The sequence below is a fragment of the Idiotropiscis lumnitzeri genome, unplaced genomic scaffold, assembly GCF_059441095.1.
Source record: "Idiotropiscis lumnitzeri isolate Australia: NSW breed Sydney's pygmy pipehorse unplaced genomic scaffold, RoL_Ilum_1.0 HiC_scaffold_77, whole genome shotgun sequence".
Taxonomy (NCBI): domain Eukaryota; kingdom Metazoa; phylum Chordata; class Actinopteri; order Syngnathiformes; family Syngnathidae; genus Idiotropiscis; species Idiotropiscis lumnitzeri.
Genome location: NW_028283615.1, coordinates 294,338 through 313,411, shown reverse-complemented (window position 1 = coordinate 313,411; position 19,074 = coordinate 294,338). Strand labels below are relative to the sequence as shown.

The window sequence follows — 19,074 nt, the reverse complement described above, 5'->3', positions numbered from 1 at the left end:
CATATATATATATATATATATATATATACATATTTATTATTATTTTTTTTTTAAGCATTTTTGAAGGTGCACCACTACTTCGCACTTTTTTTTTTTAAGCATTTTTGAAGGTGCGCCGCTACTTCGCGGATTTTCAGTTTTCGCGGGTGGTCTCGGTCCCCATTAACCGCGATAACCGAGGGTTCACTGTATTTTTTTCATTATCGAATTTTATTTTTTTCTATTCAAGTTTTGAGTTCATTTTCGTTTACTAAAATAACCTTGGGCTGCAACTACTATCACAGCAACGGCTCATTATATTTTGGCTGCTAAATATGCCAATTTGTCAGAGAGAAGACCGTGACAAAGAATGGCCCAATCGCAATAAACACTCTACACCATACGTTCCTCGTTGACGTGTACATGGGGTGTTGCAGAGCACAGGTTCCAAGCGTACCGATATTGCAAAATTGGGACAATGCGTGTGACGACACCAACTTCCGCCTCCTATGTCATCGAGCTTGGCGGCACGTTATCATTATGTATTTATTTGTAACAATTTTGACGTTGAGAGTGATATTAAAACTTAAGTAATGTGGTAGTTAAGAAAAAACCCTGGCTTGGGACCCACCGGAACAAGCTATAGCTTCATTTGTACTATTTGAGGCGCTCTCACAATCTGCGGCGCATGCACACAAGGTCGCTAAGTACGCTAGCTGCACTCGGACAAAACACGTAGGTGACTTTAAAAGAGTGACCGAAATTGCACACATGCAACTGTTTATCATAATGTCATAATTTGATATGTACATTTGAAGAGAATTTTTTTCAGCATGGGCACAAGAATTCCACCGAACATCGCCAGTTCAATGGGATTTTGGTTAAGTCCGCAAATAATTGTGGACAATATACTTTGGCTGCGCGCTCGAATAATTTTACTCGTATATACTTCAATGAGGGTGTAGTGTGGGTATCGGGATCTTTAACACGCCCTAACACGAAGCTGACTCTCCAACCGCCACAGCCTTTTAATGACGAAATTATAAAATAAACAAAAACACTGTTCAACAACATAAAATAAAATAAAAAATCACATCATACTTACATTTATAAACTTTAATCCTCAAGAACATTATTCTCAGGTTGACCGAAAGACGAGGACACGGGAGCGCCTCGGGCATGTTCTTCTTCCTTGTGTAGGCGAATGACGTTTTAAGGTGCTTGTCCGCCACCTGCTGTGCTGAACTATGTATTAAATAAGAAAAGCAAATTGTTGAATGTTTTTTCCCCAATGAAGACTGAATTGTAAAATACCCGGAAATGGCTTTTCTGTTTTATTGTGCATTTAAAAAAAATTCAGATTGTCCTTTTTTGTTGAGATAATTGTTGAATATTGAAATTGCACATGTAACTGGTAATTTAGTTTTAGATATTATTTGAACCAGTGGAGGGCCATGCATTTCACACCTGGGCCTTCAATGAAGTCCTACTTAGTCCTACTTGAATAAATCCCCCTCATAATACCATAATTTATGACACCACGGGTGGACAAACAATATACAGAAAAGCACTTAGACAGCAGTGACCGAGTGTTGGACGATATAGCTTCTCTTGAAAGGTCCGTGTTGAAAATGGCCTCGCAAGTGAATCTTCAATTTCTAAAGATAAAGATGTCTTTTAATTGTCCCATAACGGGGACATTTGCAGTGTTACAGCAGCAAAGATATACATCACACAGTGGCACCGACGTAATGTAGCCGTTAATGTATAACATTGGCAGCAGGCATTCATAAAAAGCATGCAAATATACACAGTATATACGTATATACACAGATCCCCATGTATATACACACTTACAGCCCACAACATATACAAGTGTAAGGAAACACTCCTAATGCCTGTCTATGGTTCAGAGGGGAAATAAATAAAAATGCTGCAATGATAAAAAAAAATACTGAATGATTGAAAATACTGCAATGATAAAAATACTGCAAGAATAAAAGTACTGTACCCAGCCAACATGTCCAACTGGGCCCCAAATGGGGTAAATGCGGGATTCCTGGGTACCAAGTGGGAATGGGCTAGAAGTGGGCAATGGTACAGGGTTCCATGTGGGCGCCATCTGGGATTGGTGGGCATGGGCTTAAACTGGGCAAATGTTGTGGGTGCAATACGGGTTGTGTATGGGCTAAGTGGGCATGGGTTAGAACTGGTAAAGATAAAGATAAAGATGTCCTTTATTAGTCCCACAATGGGGAAATTTGAGGTGTTACAGCAGCAAAGATATAGCTCACACAGAGTCGGCGGCGTAATGTAGCCGTTAATGTATAACATTAGCAGCAGACATTCATAAAAAGCATGCAAATATACACAGTATAAACGTATCTAAGTGTAAGGAAACACTCCTAATGTCTGTCCATTATACAGAGGGGAAAATGCTGTAATGATAAAAACTACTGAATCTACTACTGAAACCATTTATAGGTCCTATTTGGGTTATGTGTGGGCTAAGTGGGCATGGGTTAGAACTGGTCAACCATGTGAGGGTCTCATATGGGCTGTATATGGGCCAAGTGGGCATGGGTTAGAGCTGGTCAACCATGTCTGGGTCCTATTTGGGTTATGTGTGGGCTAAGTGGGCATGGGTTAGAAGTGGTCACCATTTATCGGTCCTGTTTGGGTTATGTGTGGGATAAGTGTGCATAGGTTAGAGCTGGTCAACCATGTCTGGGTCCTGTATGGGTTATAGATGAGCTAAGCGGGCATGGGTTTGAAAATTTGTTCTGGAGCCTTTTTGATATTTAATGCATGCTATGCTAATAGTAACCACCCTGAAGACTATTCTCAGTAGAACTATTCAATGGATGCCAAAACGATAGAGACATGGCCATGGAGCCTATGCTGCGAGATTGTGAAAGGACGAAAATAAGTGTAGGATTTTTGAGGACCAGAAGTCAGCTTTTATTAGGTTTGACATTGATTTAACTTATGGAACAATGCAAATTATGGTCGGGTTGTTGTTGGACTTTTTCCGCTTTTGACTAAGGGACGGGTGTTTTTATTTTCTGGGACTCTTTAGAACAAGCGGCACGGTGGCGGACTGGTTAGCAAGTCCGCATCACAGTACAGAAGTGCAAGGTTCTCCCTGTGCCTGCTAGGGTTTTCGCCGGTTTCCTCCCACTTTCCAAAAACATCCATGATAGGTTGATTGGTCACTGGTCCAAGGTCTGAGTGTGAGAGCGGATGGTTGCTTGTCTCTGTGTGCCCTGCGATTGACTGGCAACCAGTTCAGGGTGTACCCTGTCGACTGCCCGAAGACAGCTGGGATAGGCTCCAGCACTCCCGGGGACCCTTGTGAGGACAAGAAGCAGTACAGAGGATTGATTGATTTATTAAAATTAAAATTAAATTCATGTATTTATCTATGCTAAATTTAACAAGGCTGGACGTTATATTTTGTGAATTTACATGTACCCCCAACTGTGACTTAATAACCCTTAAGGGACAAGATAACATTTTATAATATACCAGACAGCTAAGATTGTCATCTATGAACTATTTGACAAGGCAGGTCCAGCATTGTCAGCCACATCCAACAGTCAACACAGTTACTTTTTTTTAAATAAACAAAATCAACATTATTAATTAATGTTATTTTATTAATTCTGTATGCTGTGAAAGATCTTTATTCAAAGTATATTTGAAGTTATTTCTACCTTATTGCTTGATTTTTGTAGATTCAAGTTGGAGTTGTCAAAATTACAGATTCTTTTGAAGGCAGCATATTCAAACTGTGAGAAAAGGAGCGAATGCAAGCTACGCGGTCTTTGAGGTGCGGCAGAAGAGCTGAAAGCACGGTGAGTCCCGAACGATAATTGAATTAATTAATTAATCTTGGGTAAATGTCTGGCTCTCATTTTTTAGACTTACTTTACAATGTGTTTTGTAATTTTTCAAGGTTGCCTGTGTTGGAAAACTGCTTGGTGCGTTAGCTAAAACACAGTATGCTAAAATGATAAGTGACGAGAACACAGAGGGTATATCAACAACGTACGTACTCGAATTATTTTGGGGAAAACTTAAGTACATTATAATCACCCTTTTAATAATACTGATAAGCGTTGTGTGTTTTATTTATTTTTATGAGGACCTTTACAACGAGCTACATATTGTTAGCATTGGGCCTACGACGCTAAACACAGTGTCCCTCGATCTCTCTCCAAAATTCTCCAAAAGACTTAAGCTTTCACTCAAATTAATACAATCTACTCCACTAGCTCATTTAAGGCTTTTTTGTGATGTGTTTGATTTGGGTAAGTAAAGCAAAACATATTAACTGTTGAATGTTGCCTGTTATTTAAATAATAGAAATTCAAGATGAAAGTTGAACAGATATTGAAATGCTAGATTGGCTCATTCAGAATCATGCCACAATGTGCTTTGTATGTTTTGTGTGTGGGTTTATCAAGCTCTAATTCAATGCAGTGTCCAAAACGAGCGCGCATAATTGTTGGATGAATGTTGGTTAATAGAGTCAGATAATAGTTAAAATTCCAACAGTTGAACAGATGTTGAAATGCTAGATTGGCTCATTCAGAATCATGCCACAATGTGCTTTGTATGTTTTGTGTGTAGGCTTATCAAGCTCTAATTCAATGCAGTGTTGAGCTGCATTTGAGAGGAACTAAATAATAATAATAATGTCATAATCTGTTGGTTTTACATGAACAAAACCTTTCAAGCACTTTTTAAAATTCTAAATACTACCTCTTGTCAGTAAGTTGGTTCACAGCACTGCCTTGGAGTGAAAGTGTGTAGTGCTGAGACAGTCGGTATGTGCTGAGTCGTCTGACGTTTGTGTGACTGGTACCCAGGAAGGTAGCAAAACCAGGCAGTGTGTATGTCGTACCCAGGAAGGCAGAGAAACCAAGCAATATGTATGTGGTACCCACGAAGGCAGAGAAACTAAGCAGTGTGTATGTGGTACCCGGGAAGGTAGCAAAACCAGGGAGTGTGCATAGATACAGACCCCAAAAGTGATTAAAACCAAATAAAGTCCCCAGAAGATCATCTGTAGTCAGGTGAAGGACCCTGTACTTTGTTCAACTCATTTACTCCCTTAGACGTACAAAGACGTCTTTTAATGCAATGGCGCCCTCTACCAAAGACGTATAAGTACGTTTCCTGTCTTTTTTACGTCATAGTGTACATAAGGGTCTGATGCAACCTCTGACTGAGAATCAGCCTTGTCCGCATTGTGAATCATGTAAAAATCACCCAGCAGGGGGCAGAGGTGCAAAAGATCCGCCTTGAATCTGCGCCAGAGGTACAAATGGGGGGGCGGGATCCTGGGGTAGACTTATAAGTGTGGAGAGCAGCGTGGGTAGCAGCAGCATCGGCAGCACTAGCAGCAGTCGCATTAGTAGCGTTAGCAATGAAATCCTCCAAGCAAATGACGATCGAGGAATGCTTTTTTGTAAAAAAAAAGCTTCCTAAAAGCATCAAGGCGATGGAGACGCTTTGGTTGAGAGGATGACGCTTCGTCGTCGTCACAACAAAACGGCGTCTAAAGAGGGTGCGCGTGCCTTGCGGCCTGCATCGCCTGCCTTCGGACAATAGCCAAAGCAGCTGAGAGTCCTCACCAGATCCCCCCGAACGAGGAGGTAAGCGCTCGCAAGTTACCATTGAACATGTGGTTTTACCCCTCATGCTTTTATTGTACATATCATGCATCTTGCGGGCAGAAAATGTCGCGTAAATGTGCAGTTAGACGCGAGCTTGCTCGCTGACTTCCTCATCCGGCCGCCTCTATTGCACAATTACACGCGAGCGTAAGTCCTCGCCGACGAGGAAGTAAACGCTCGCAAGTTACCATTAAACATGTGGTTTTAGCCCTCATGCTTTTATTGTACATATCATGCATCTTGCGGGCAGAAAATGTCGCGTAAATGTGCAGTTAGACGCAAGCTTGCTCGCTGACTTTCTCGTCCGGGCGCCTATTGCACAATTACACGCGAGCGTAAGTCCTCGCCGACGAGGAAGTAAACGCTCGCAAGTTACCATTGAACATGTGGTTTTAGCCCTCATGCTTTTATTGTACATATCATGCATCTTGCGGGCAGAAAATGTCGCGTAAATGTGCAGTTACGCGCGAGCGCATCTCCTCCCCGACGAGGAAACAACAATACTGAATGGTGTGGTAATCATGCATACTTTCTAAAATTCACAGATTGTGCATCCCGCGGCAAGAAAGTTCCTCCTCGTCTTGTTGGTGTAAAGAAAGGTAAATTATAATATGAAACTTCACACGCCAGCAATAAAATGCAGCAATAAATATATATTTCCAATTGTTTGTATTTCTGTAATTTACAGGTTGTGCATCAGGAAGCAGTGGTTCCGGATGGCGTCACACTGGATGGCAACCGAGGAAAATCGACTTTACAGCAACCCCTGGACCACTGAATGCCGCTGCCCATTTGGAGTCTGAGGAGCCAGCTGATTTCCTGCAGCTGTTTCTCACGGATGAGCTTCTGCAGCACATCGCGGATGCCAGCAATCACTTCCCAGACAATTATTTTCACACAAACCCCAGTGGACAAACACAAGCTCGCCTATTTTCCACGGACCAGCAAAGCCAGACCACAACGAAAGTGTCGGGTCTGTTTGTGCAAAGGCAAACGGAGTGAAACAAGAATGTGGTGTGAACTATGTTGTGTGCCCTTGCATCAAGGCAACTGTTTTATTTTATATCACACAAAAAAAAAGTATGTATGACACTGATGTATTTCATTTTTGTACATAGTTCAACAGTTCAGTCGTTTAGTGTTATGTGCAAATAAATTTATTTTATCAAAAACATTTTTTGTGCTTTTTTTTGTTATTTTATAGAAGGCATGCATTATTTAGATGTTAGAGGTGTCATAAAAGCCATAAATAATAGTGTCAAAATTCAAATTATGGTCAAAATGCATCAGTTTACAAAAAGCTCATTTTCTCAGTTTTTTCCCCAGGGATTGGAGTTTTCATGAAATTTAGCTATTTTCAAATGCCGATTGCTCAAGAATGGAAAAAGATAGGAACAAACATTTTTTTCTGTTGAAAGAAGAGAGTCTCATCTTTCTTCGGGTGTGCTCCATGTCTATATAGCATTAGAATACTATATTCTGTGGGCCTTGCAATATTAGTCAAAACCCAGGAAAACGCTGGGATTGAGCGGGTTGCTCCAGTGAAAATGGCTGGTATTTAATGAGTTAAGACTGGTTAGGACATCCGGCTCGCAGTCCCAAGGTGCAGGGTTCGATCCCGGGACCCAGCTTTCCTGTGTGGAGGTTGCATTTGTGAGTGAGTTTGAGCGCAGATGGTTGTTCGTCTTTGCGTGCCCTGCGATTGGCTGGCAACCACTTCAGGGTGTGCCCCGCCTACTGTCCGTTGACAGCTGGGTAGGCTCCAGCACGCTATCCTTGTGAGAATAAGCGGATTGGATATTACATGTATGTGTTTATGCCCTAGGCCAGGCGAGGGCAAACTACGGCCCGGGGGCCACATGCGGCCCGTTAAGTTTTAATCCGGGCCGCCGAACTTGAAAAAAATTTAATGAATAAACCTTGTTAATGTTTTATTTTCTAAACACTGTGGTTTTCAAAGACAAATATTATTGTTGGAATGCTTTTATTCACTTTCATTTAAAATTAAATGTATTTTTTTTCTCAGATGAGGTGAGGTTTCCAAAACACTCCATCCATCTGCTCCTGGTCCGGCCCCTCTGTCATATTTTAGAACCCATTGTGGTCCTCCAATCAAAAAGTTTGCCCGCCCCTGCCCTAGGCTTTGTGTCTTTGCTTGGTTGACTGTGTAATGAGTGTATGAATGCATTTCTTTCTACCAGACACCTTGGACTTCCCATGGCAGATTAATAATCTATTTTATCTATCCATCAGGGTCACGAATGTCATTTGATGAGTAGAGAATTTAGAGTCTCCAATTAACCTAATATACATGGATTTGCGCATGGAAACCTGAGAAAAAGCCCTTAGTCCTACTTTTCCATCTGAACCACTTTATCCTCACGAGGGTCACAGCCGTGACATCCCAGCTGACTTCAGAAAGTAAGTGGGCGACGACTCATGATCTCTTGGTTGAATAATATTGTTAGGGGCTCAAAATGGCCCTCTACAATAAAATGGCAGAAGAATATTACATACTCTCTGGCAGAAGAATATTGCGTTTTTTTTGTTTTGTCCAATTAACTTAAATAAAACTTGGGAAAATTTAATGATTACATGTAAACCAGCTGGTCTTCCCCATACCAAGCCCTGGCTAAAACTGACTGAAAAATGCATGATGTGTGCCTTTTAAACTCCTCGGCCCATCCACTATGCCAGGGATGGGCAAACTTTTTGATTGGGAGGGGGGGGGCACAATGAGTCCTAAAATACATTTAATTTTAAACGAAAGTGAACAAAAGCATTACAACAATATATATGTCTTTGAAAAACCACAGTATTTAGAAAATAAACCATTAACAAGGCTTATTCATTTAATTTTTTTCAAGTTTGGGGGGCTGGATTGAAACGTTTAACGGGCCACAAGTGGCCCCCGGGCCGTAGTTTGCCCAAGTGCCCTAAGCCAATTGATTCTAAAAAATAACAGTTTTCTTCATCAAAACAACATTTTATGATCAACATAAATGTTAGTGAGTACATAAAGGTATACTCATTCGATCTATCATAACCCCATGCACTTAGACTGTACAAAAAAAAGAAAATTTTTATTTTAAAACCTAGTATTTCGCCATGACGTCACACGCTAGCGTCAAGTGCTTGGCGCTAAAAACCCGGAAGTAACAGCGGCGCTCGGTTTGAAAGTGGAGAGTTGTGCATGGTAGGCGAATTCGGGAGAAATGTTTGTTGAACACGAGGACTGTGGCGTAGAAGATGGTTTAACAGCGATCTAGTGCGCACCCAACCGTGATGGCTGACCAACGAAATAAATGCGGACCGACGGAGTGGACTGACAGGACGTGGAAAACAGGTGTGTGGCATGTGTGCGTGTGCACGAATGTGGGAGCGCGTTCACTATGGTGGCAGCGATCGCAAAGCAGCAGCACCACTCCTTGACAAAAGTATTGTACTTTCTCTGATGTTTTGGGTTTGCTCTGCTTTGGGGTTTGTAGTTCTGGCCACGCAAAAGTAACAAAGCAAGTTCTTGGATGTCTGCTTTTTTCTTGAACTGTTAATTGGTTAACATCGTGGCTCTTATTTTTATCTAATGTATGGAGTTTGGTGGCTATCTATATGCACAACTATATTAGTTGCACTTGAAATTGCATACAGAAAATTAGTATAAATAGGTTACGCTATAAAGTATAACAATATTAACAATCGTTATTGTTGTTACTGTTTATTTATTTTATTTTGCAATAACTGTGCTCCAAGCTTAGCTGTTGTGCCAGCTGCCAAGTAAAAATATGTAATCTCACTCAATAATAGGAATAAATACTTAACTAACATCTCAATTTTTCGGGTTGGGCTGTGGGGGAGGGGAGGGTGGCTGCCTGACATAAAGCAGACTGTCCTGCACATGCGCAGACCAGCCGAGTGTGTGAAGTGTGCGTAAGTGCAGTACCGGGACCGACCACTAGACAGCGATCCTGAGTAATTTTTCCGCACACACATTTCTAGCACACTCGTCTTGTTTTTGTGACCTTCCTGGGAAGCCCTGAAACTTTGACAGGACCTCCCCCTGAGCTTCTTATCACTGAATTCAATGCTCTTTTTTGTGGGGCCCAGATTTTTGGTCCCCACAAAAATTTTGGTCCCCTACAGTGGGTGTGCTGTCCGATGTTGGTCCCCAACATGTAGCTTATACAAACACACACACACACCCCTACTTGTTTTTGTGACATTGTTGGGCCACCTGAGCAAAACTCACATTGTGGGAACCACCCTTTCTAGTGGTTGTACAGCTCTGAAAAAAATCAGGCAGTGTCCAGGAATTTAGTTAAACACAAAAACCACTTCAAATTACCAATTAATGACCTGGAGGTCAAATGAGTGACTCAAGTGCATGTAATTCAGTCACTGTAGCCCAAAGATTCTCTGGGCCAGTGGATGAACCATTATTCGTCTTGGACAGCATTGAAGCAGGCCGTAGCCTGGTTTCTAAAGCTGAAAGACTTACTGACAGAGTAAAGGAAAATAGAAAGGAGTTAATCACATTAGGTGAAGAAGGCAAGATGAATTTATTCAAGAGAACTGTCAAAGGAAAGTATTTGACCTGCGACGACTTGGATAAAGCAGAAAGAGAACTTGTGAAATACTGTCAAAGGCGAAGTTTCAAAAAAGATTTAGCCATATTTGAAAAACAAAAAAGGGTGAAGAAAAGTAGCCCACTTTACAAGTTCAATATAGTACTTCAAGATGGTGTCATGAGGGTTGGTGGACAGTTGAGCCACGCAGCCATGCCTGAAACAGCAAAACAGCAAGCCATCTTGCCAAGGATTCACATAACACAAAGCTAGTCCTGAGATACATTCATGAGATTACAGCTCACGCTGGAAGGAACCACATGATGGCTAATCTGCATCAACAGTTTTGGATACCTCGAGCTGCTAGAGTCATCAGAAGAGTGCTACCTGACGATCCGCCTTTCAAGAGAATTGGCGTTGATTATTTTGGTCCATTCTAAGTAAGTAGGGTTAGAGGACAAGTAAAGAGATACGGCGTGATTTTTACATGTCTCGCTGTACGAGCCGTACATCTGGAAATTGCATCTTCACGTGACACAGATGCTTGTCTCAACGCAATCCGAAGATTTCTTGTCAGAAGAGGACAAGTGAGAGAGATGTATTCTGATAACGGAACCAACTTTAGATCAGCTGACAGTGAAATGAAGAAATCAATCAAAGAATGGAACACTAAGTAAATCGAGAAACACTTGCTGCAAAAAGGTATTCAGTGGCATAGCAATCCCCCAGCAGGTTCCCACCACGGAGGAAGCTGTGAGCGACTTATTTGGTCTGTGAGAAAAATCCTGAATGTCACTGTAAAAGAACAAATTTCGGGTGAAGAAAGTCAATATACCTTGCTTGGTGAGGCTGAAGCAGTTATAAACAGCAGGCCTATCACAAGGACATCTTCCGACCTCAACGACTTGGAAGCGCTCACACCCAACACTCTGTTGTGGCTGAAGGTCAAACCTGAGTTACCTCCTGGAGTCTTCTGTAAAGACGACCAATACGCCCCAATACGTACCTCTGGGAATGAGCTGGTCAGCTCTTTAAAGAGTATTATGTAAGTTGAAATACATTAATCCATTTTTCTTTTTTGGACCATCTTTAACTGTGTAGTGTGTAATGTCTAAAATACAAAATGATCAGATTTTAGGGTGCAGTTGACGACTGTGGCACAGGTCCTCGCTCTACAAGTGCTAATAGTCTTCGGCAAAGAGAAAAATCTGCCATAAGGTACAGAAAACATTGGCATCAGAGTAAATGGATGCATGTTTTTGCAATGTGCGAGGAAACTGGCGAACTCAGAGAAAACTACGCAGGCTTGGGAGAACATGCAAACTCTACACAGGAAGGCCGGAGCCGGAATCGATCCCACAACCTCTGCATTGTGAGACCATCGTGCTCACAAGTCGCCCACCGTGGCGGCCGTCCATTATGAATGCCATCCCACCATCCATTATCTGTACGGCTTCTCCTCACAAGGGTTGCGGGGGGTGCTGGAGCCTATCCCAGCTATCTTGGGGCAGTAGGTGGGGTACACCCTAAACTGGTTGCCAGCCAATCGCAGGTCACACAAAGACAAACAACCATCCGCGCTCACACTCACACCAATTTAGGGTGTCCAAACAACCTGCCATGCATGTACCTGCGTGAAGTTGGCCCCCCATTTGTTGCAAAAATAGGTGGAAATAGTTTGTTTCGTTTGTGCTGCGTTTGTGCCCGTTTGTGCTGTTAAAATTTTCGTTTGTGCTGCTTCGGTTCGAAAGATATTACACTTTGTTTTATTTCGAGTGTGACGTCACCCAGCCCCCCATTTTCATCCGATTGACTTGGGAATGGTGCCATTCGTTTGTGCTACGTTTGTGCCCGTTTGTGCTGTTAAAATTTTCGTTTGTGCTGCTTCCGTTCCAGAGATATTACACGTTTTAATTTCGAGTGGTGACGTCACCCAGCCCCCCATTTTCATCCGATTGACTTGGGAATGGTGCCGTTCGTTTGTGCTACGTTTGTGCCCGTTTGTGCTGTTAAAATTTTCGTTTGTGCTGCTTCCGTTCCAGAGATATTACACGTTTTAATTTCGAGTGGTGACGTCACCCAGCCCCCCATTTTCATCCGATTGACTTGGGAATGGTGCCGTTCGTTTGTGCTACGTTTGTGCCCGTTTGTGCTGTTAAAATTTTCGTTTGTGCTGCTTCCGTTCCAGAGATATTACACGTTTTAATTTCGAGTGGTGACGTCACCCAGCCCCCCATTTTCATCCGATTGACTTGGGAATGGTGCCGTTCGTTTGTGCTACGTTTGTGCCCGTTTGTGCTGTTAAAATTTTCGTTTGTGCTGCTTCCGTTCCAGAGATATTACACGTTTTAATTTCGAGTGGTGACGTCACCCAGCCCCCCATTTTCATCCGATTGACTTGGGAATGGTGCCGTTCGTTTGTGCTACGTTTGTGCCCGTTTGTGCTGTTAAAATTTTCGTTTGTGCTGCTCCGGTTCGAAAGATATTACACTTTTTAATTTCGAGTGGTGACGTCACCCAGCCCCCCATTTTCATCCGATTGACTTGGGAATGGTGCCATTCGTTTGTGCTGCGTTTGTGCCCGTTTGTGCTGTTAAAATTGTCGTTTGTGCTGCTCCGGTTCGAAAGATATTACACGTTTTAATTCACGCGGTGACGTCACAAACAGGAACGCGCCAGCGTCAGTTTGTTTTGTTTTGCTGTCGAACAAGGAGCTCGGTATCGCGCTACCGCGTTCAGTCAATCACTTGAATCACTCGTATTTGTTATTAATTCCAGGTTATAAACTAGTTCCTGGAATGAACCGATGTTTTGTATGTTTTTGCGCATTTTACATTCTTCATGATCCTGGAAAGCAACTGTTGCCGGACGAACTTCAGGTAAACATGTCAAACTCACTGTTGTAGCTTTTTTGCTAGCATACAGTAATCTTAAAACCTTCCTGTTTTCACTGCTGTAAATTACTTTAAATTCGGTCTTATTTCTTTTAATAGTGTTGTTCTACTGCTCATTCATTTATTTCATCAGTAGTCATTAAAGCTATGTGATTATTTCTTAAAATTATAGTAGACGTGAGGCTGAAACATATCCGTTGAACTTTTTGAAATAAAAACAACTTAAAGACACCCCTCGATGAAGCATTCCCTCATTTGAGAACAACTGAATTAATATAAAAACAGTCCGTGTGTAATTGATGAGAGCCTGCAGAGAAACCTTGGGTGAAACGATAGCTTTATGTGTAAAGAAAACAGCAACAAACAAAACCCCAAACTATTTACATTTCAACAATTAAGCAATCACTGCTTTGTGAAGCTCTTTGTCTTTTCTGATGCTGCTTTCACTCTACTTTCCAGGTCATTGTGCATCTCCCAGTCAAAAGCAGCCCTCCTGCAATATGCCACATAATGTCCTAGAGAATCCTCTTCGAGATGATATGACTGCTCTAAAAGTAAACTGTCAGCATCAGACTTCTGGGAATTTCCAGCAGGGCAACTTCTGTTCAACTCATACCTAGGTCGGTGTCAATCCACTAAGCCTCTCCATTTCTCAACTTCAGTAGTATGAATACTGTAGCAACATCAGACTCATCACAGAGGTCAACATAATTTTTTAATATATTTTTTCCTCAGTATGAGAAGTAGTAGAGGCATCGTCAGGTCATAAGACATGACCTACATCAGCTTTTTTGTTTTGCAGCAGAAATCCACGTTTCCCTCAATGAAGGCATGATGACGAGCAACGAAACGGTCAACATGAATGAGAAGACTTTCATGCTTGAAAAGCCCTTTTTTAGGTTGTTGAACTCTGCTTCAACAGCTGCCAAACTTGCAGTGATGCTGGTACTTCGGAAGAGAGGGACCACTACGCCTGACCAGAGTGGTAAGTAACTTCCCTGTCTTATGATGTGGGTAATAATCTCAGGGAGGAAGTGGATGTTATCCCTGTCCCCCTCAGCCATGGCAAGTGACCTGATCTCCTCACATATTTCTGTCACACACTGTCAAGCGTTAGTCTGGATCTGCTGCTGATGCTCCTCGACGGGTTCCTGTGCCTGAACCTCTGTGTCTGGCATGCTGATACAGTCTTCTTGTGCTATTTGTGTTTTCAGGTATTTCTTGCACTTTTCTGATGGGAGAGGGGTTCCAGAACTGTCATTACCTTCAGATTCATTAAGTGCCACAATAGTGCCAGACACAGAGGTTCAGGCACAGGAACCCGTCGAGGAGCATCAGCAGCAGATCCAGACTAACGCTTGACAGTGTGTGACAGAAATATGTGAGGAGATCAGGTCACTTGCCATGGCTGAGGGGGACAGGGATAACATCCACTTCCTCCCTGAGATTATTACCCACATCATAAGACAGGGAAGTTACTTACCACTCTGGTCAGGCGTAGTGGTCCCTCTCTTCCGAAGTACCAGCATCACTGCAAGTTTGGCAGCTGTTGAAGCAGAGTTCAACAACCTAAAAAAGGGCTTTTCAAGCATGAAAGTCTTCTCATTCATGTTGACCGTTTCGTTGCTCGTCATCATGCCTTCATTGAGGGAAACGTGGATTTCTGCTGCAAAACAAAAAAGCTGATGTAGGTCATGTCTTATGACCTGACGATGCCTCTACTACTTCTCATACTGAGGAAAAAATATATTAAAAAATTATGTTGACCTCTGTGATGAGTCTGATGTTGCTACAGTATTCATACTACTGAAGTTGAGAAATGGAGAGGCTTAGTGGATTGACACCGACCTAGGTATGAGTTGAACAGAAGTTGCCCTGCTGGAAATTCCCAGAAGTCTGATGCTGACAGTTTACTTTTAGAGCAGTCATATCATCTCGAAGAGGATTCTCTAGGACATTATGTGGCATATTGCAGGAGGGCTGCTTTTGACTGGGAGATGCACAATGACCTGGAAAGTAGAGTGAAAGCAGCATCAGAAAAGACAAAGAGCTTCACAAAGCAGTGATTGCTTAATTGTTGAAATGTAAATAGTTTGGGGTTTTGTTTGTTGCTGTTTTCTTTACACATAAAGCTATCGTTTCACCCAAGGTTTCTCTGCAGGCTCTCATCAATTACACACGGACTGTTTTTATATTAATTCAGTTGTTCTCAAATGAGGGAATGCTTCATCGAGGGGTGTCTTTAAGTTGTTTTTATTTCAAAAAGTTCAACGGATATGTTTCAGCCTCACGTCTACTATAATTTTAAGAAATAATCACATAGCTTTAATGACTACTGATGAAATAAATGAATGAGCAGTAGAACAACACTATTAAAAGAAATAAGACCGAATTTAAAGTAATTTACAGCAGTGAAAACAGGAAGGTTTTAAGATTACTGTATGCTAGCAAAAAAGCTACAACAGTGAGTTTGACATGTTTACCTGAAGTTCGTCCGGCAACAGTTGCTTTCCAGGATCATGAAGAATGTAAAATGCGCAAAAACATACAAAACATCGGTTCATTCCAGGAACTAGTTTATAACCTGGAATTAATAACAAATACGAGTGATTCAAGTGATTGACTGAACGCTGTAGCGCGATACCGAGCTCCTTGTTCGACAGCAAAACAAAACAAACTGACGCTGGCGCGTTCCTGTTTGTGACGTCACCGCGTGAATTAAAACGTGTAATATCTTTCGAACCGGAGCAGCACAAACGAAAATTTTAACAGCACAAACGGGCACAAACGCAGCACAAACGAATGGCACCATTCCCAAGTCAATCGGATGAAAATGGGGGGCTGGGTGACGTCACCACTCGAAATTAAAAAGTGTAATATCTTTCGAACCGGAGCAGCACAAACGAAAATTTTAACAGCACAAACGGGCACAAACGTAGCACAAACGAACGGCACCATTCCCAAGTCAATCGGATGAAAATGGGGGGCTGGGTGACGTCACCACTCGAAATTAAAACGTGTAATATCTCTGGAACGGAAGCAGCACAAACGAAAATTTTAACAGCACAAACGGGCACAAACGTAGCACAAACGAACGGCACCATTCCCAAGTCAATCGGATGAAAATGGGGGGCTGGGTGACGTCACCACTCGAAATTAAAACGTGTAATATCTCTGGAACGGAAGCAGCACAAACGAAAATTTTAACAGCACAAACGGGCACAAACGTAGCACAAACGAACGGCACCATTCCCAAGTCAATCGGATGAAAATGGGGGGCTGGGTGACGTCACCACTCGAAATTAAAACGTGTAATATCTCTGGAACGGAAGCAGCACAAACGAAAATTTTAACAGCACAAACGGGCACAAACGTAGCACAAACGAACGGCACCATTCCCAAGTCAATCGGATGAAAATGGGGGGCTGGGTGACGTCACCACTCGAAATCAAAACGTGTAATATCTTTCGAACCGGAGCAGCACAAACGAAAATTTTAACAGCACAAACGGGCACAAACGTAGCACAAACGAATGGCACCATTCCCAAGTCAATCGGATGAAAATGGGGGGCTGGGTGACGTCACACTCGAAATAAAACAAAGTGTAATATCTTTCGAACCGAAGCAGCACAAACGAAAATTTTAACAGCACAAACGGGCACAAACGCAGCACAAACGAAACAAACTATTTCCACCTATTTTTGCAACAAATGGGGGGCCAACTTCACGCAGGTCATGCATGTGTTTGGAATGTGGGAGGAAACCGGAGAACCCACGCAGGCGTGTGGGAAACATGCAAACTCCAAACAGGAAAGCCGGAATCAATCCCGCGACCTCTGCATTGTGAGACCATCGTGCTAACAAGTCGCCCACCATGCATCCCTGCTAAATAAATGATTAATTTTTACATTTTAGTATTTGTAAGCGATCTTGTGTTCATGACAGCATTTTCAACAGTGTGGGTGTTTGTATGAAAGCATTTCACTCGTGTATGGGCATGAGCATGTTTCAGTTGTATTTATGAATAACAATAATTTCACAATTGTGCCTGAGCGCCTTTCACTGGTGTGTATGAGAATGTTTCACCTATGTGTATGAGCGCATTTGACGAGTGTATGAGCAACAACTATTTCACTAGTGTGTATGAGAGCGTTTCACTCGTATGTATGATAGCGTTTCATAAGTATGCATGAGCAACAACAATTTCACTGGTGTGTAAGAGTGCATTTCAGAAGTGTGAAGCGATTCCTGACTTTTGTCCCCAACGGCACCTCATACTCCCCATCTCCCGCTCACTTCTCCTGACCCCATGAGCCATCCCCGTTGCTACTACATGGAGATTTGATGTGTTTTTTTGTTTTTTTTGTTATTAGCTTCTTCAACATCTCTTCTGATTCTCATCTCTTCTCTGGCGCTCGTCTCCGCCTGTCTGATTTGAAGTCGACCTCAGAATTTGCACTATTTTGACATGACTTCTGTGGTAATCACTACTGACATATTGTGTCATTTGCTCAATAATACATTAAAATTATAATAAATAATTAAAATGGGTCCGGTGCCGAGCTCTGGCTTCATATCTTTAAAAGTGGTCTTCTCAAATCTGTTACTAATGGCCTCTAAATCAGTTGTGGTAGAGAAGGGGCAAATTAGACCTTATGGCATCTTAATTTGGTCAAGTCTTGTACCCATTTTCAAGGCCAGCGACTATTGCTTTAGCTATATACAAGAAAAGGATTACTCTGAATATACACAACAACAAATCCCAGATGTCCAACCCAAATGTTGTTTCAAAATAATCCAGTTCAGATGATAAACAAATGTATTGGTATGTTGAGGTCATTATTTCAAATCAAAATATACACTTCTTTTTCAGACAATGGGGAGGATCGAAGAAGTGGAAAAGTTGCAGGAGTAACTTCAAAACAATGCAAAGAGACAGAATCTGGAAGAATGTCAAGTTTGTCCATGTTTATATTTCTGGAATTTAGTGGGCGTGCATCTCGAAATGTTTGGGCATGGTTCGGGCTGCCAGACAAGACTTTCACTGCGAGCGCTGGACCACTGGATGCTGCGGCAAACAGCGGACTTCTTGCAGCTATTTATTACCAACAAGCTACTCCTGCACATCAATGATGCGGATGGCACAGACTGCTTTGCAGACAATTATTTTGAGGCAAAACCAAGAGGTCTGTAAGCACTCTGAAAACAAAGTAAAATATTTGACACCCACGGCAAAAAAAGCCATGCTACAGCATAGGGCTGGGCGATAAACCGAAAATTTACCGTTACCGAAATTTATTACAATGACCGAAATCATTTTGCCCATGTCGGTAAATTCGATGAATAAAAAAAGAAAAGCCTTTTGTCTGCGGCAATGTTCATGCCCCTTTAAGACCGCTACAGCGCCTCTAGTCATGTGACTCCACCCGTCTGTCGCTCTCGTTGCTGGCGATTCAAATCCAGAAGCTTTCTCACCACCCACAACACAACCATGCTGTGCTGAAAGTTCAAAGTGAGAAGCAAGGTTCGACAAGTGACAACAGCCCATGAACGGAGGCGACACCATACGAGAGAACGTCTCAGAGGTGGACGCGATAGCTTAGCACATAGCTAAAGATAAAGCTCCTCTAGTTACGTGGCGCGCACAGGATTTAAACGCTTCATGAAAGCCGTATTTCCCGATATGGACTACATCGGGCCGGGAGCTTAGACATGTCAAGCATTTTGCATCTACATCCGACTTGTGGTCGGGTCGCAACATGGATCCCTGATTGAGCCTAACTGTGCATTACATAGATGACAAGTGGCGACTGCGCAGCAGAGTACTCGAGACGGCACATTTTCCCCGATAATACCCACTTGTTTATTTGGCTTGCATTGACATTTTCTTTCATTTTATTTAGCGTTTTTTTATTTGCCATTATTTACATCATGAGAGCATCTTGGCGCAATCTA

At 42.3% G+C, this 19,074-nt stretch overlaps 2 long non-coding RNA genes across 2 annotated transcripts; one reads left to right on the top strand and one right to left on the bottom strand.

Annotated features, from left to right (window-relative positions):
- The first annotated feature begins 12,834 nt into the window (after nucleotides 1–12,834).
- On the top strand, nucleotides 12,835–14,366 carry LOC148315616 (uncharacterized). The gene is made up of 3 exons (XR_015840755.1): nucleotides 12,835–13,739; nucleotides 13,922–14,104; nucleotides 14,231–14,366. It is a non-coding gene; the product is annotated as an uncharacterized LOC148315616 (long non-coding RNA).
- Nucleotides 14,367–14,410: 44 nt separating this feature from the next.
- LOC148315615 (uncharacterized) lies at nucleotides 14,411–15,932 on the bottom strand. Its single transcript, XR_015840756.1, has 3 exons — nucleotides 14,968–15,932; nucleotides 14,603–14,785; nucleotides 14,411–14,476 (listed from the first exon to the last, which is right to left on the bottom strand). It is a non-coding gene; the product is annotated as an uncharacterized LOC148315615 (long non-coding RNA).
- Between the last annotated feature and the right edge of the window lie 3,142 nt (nucleotides 15,933–19,074).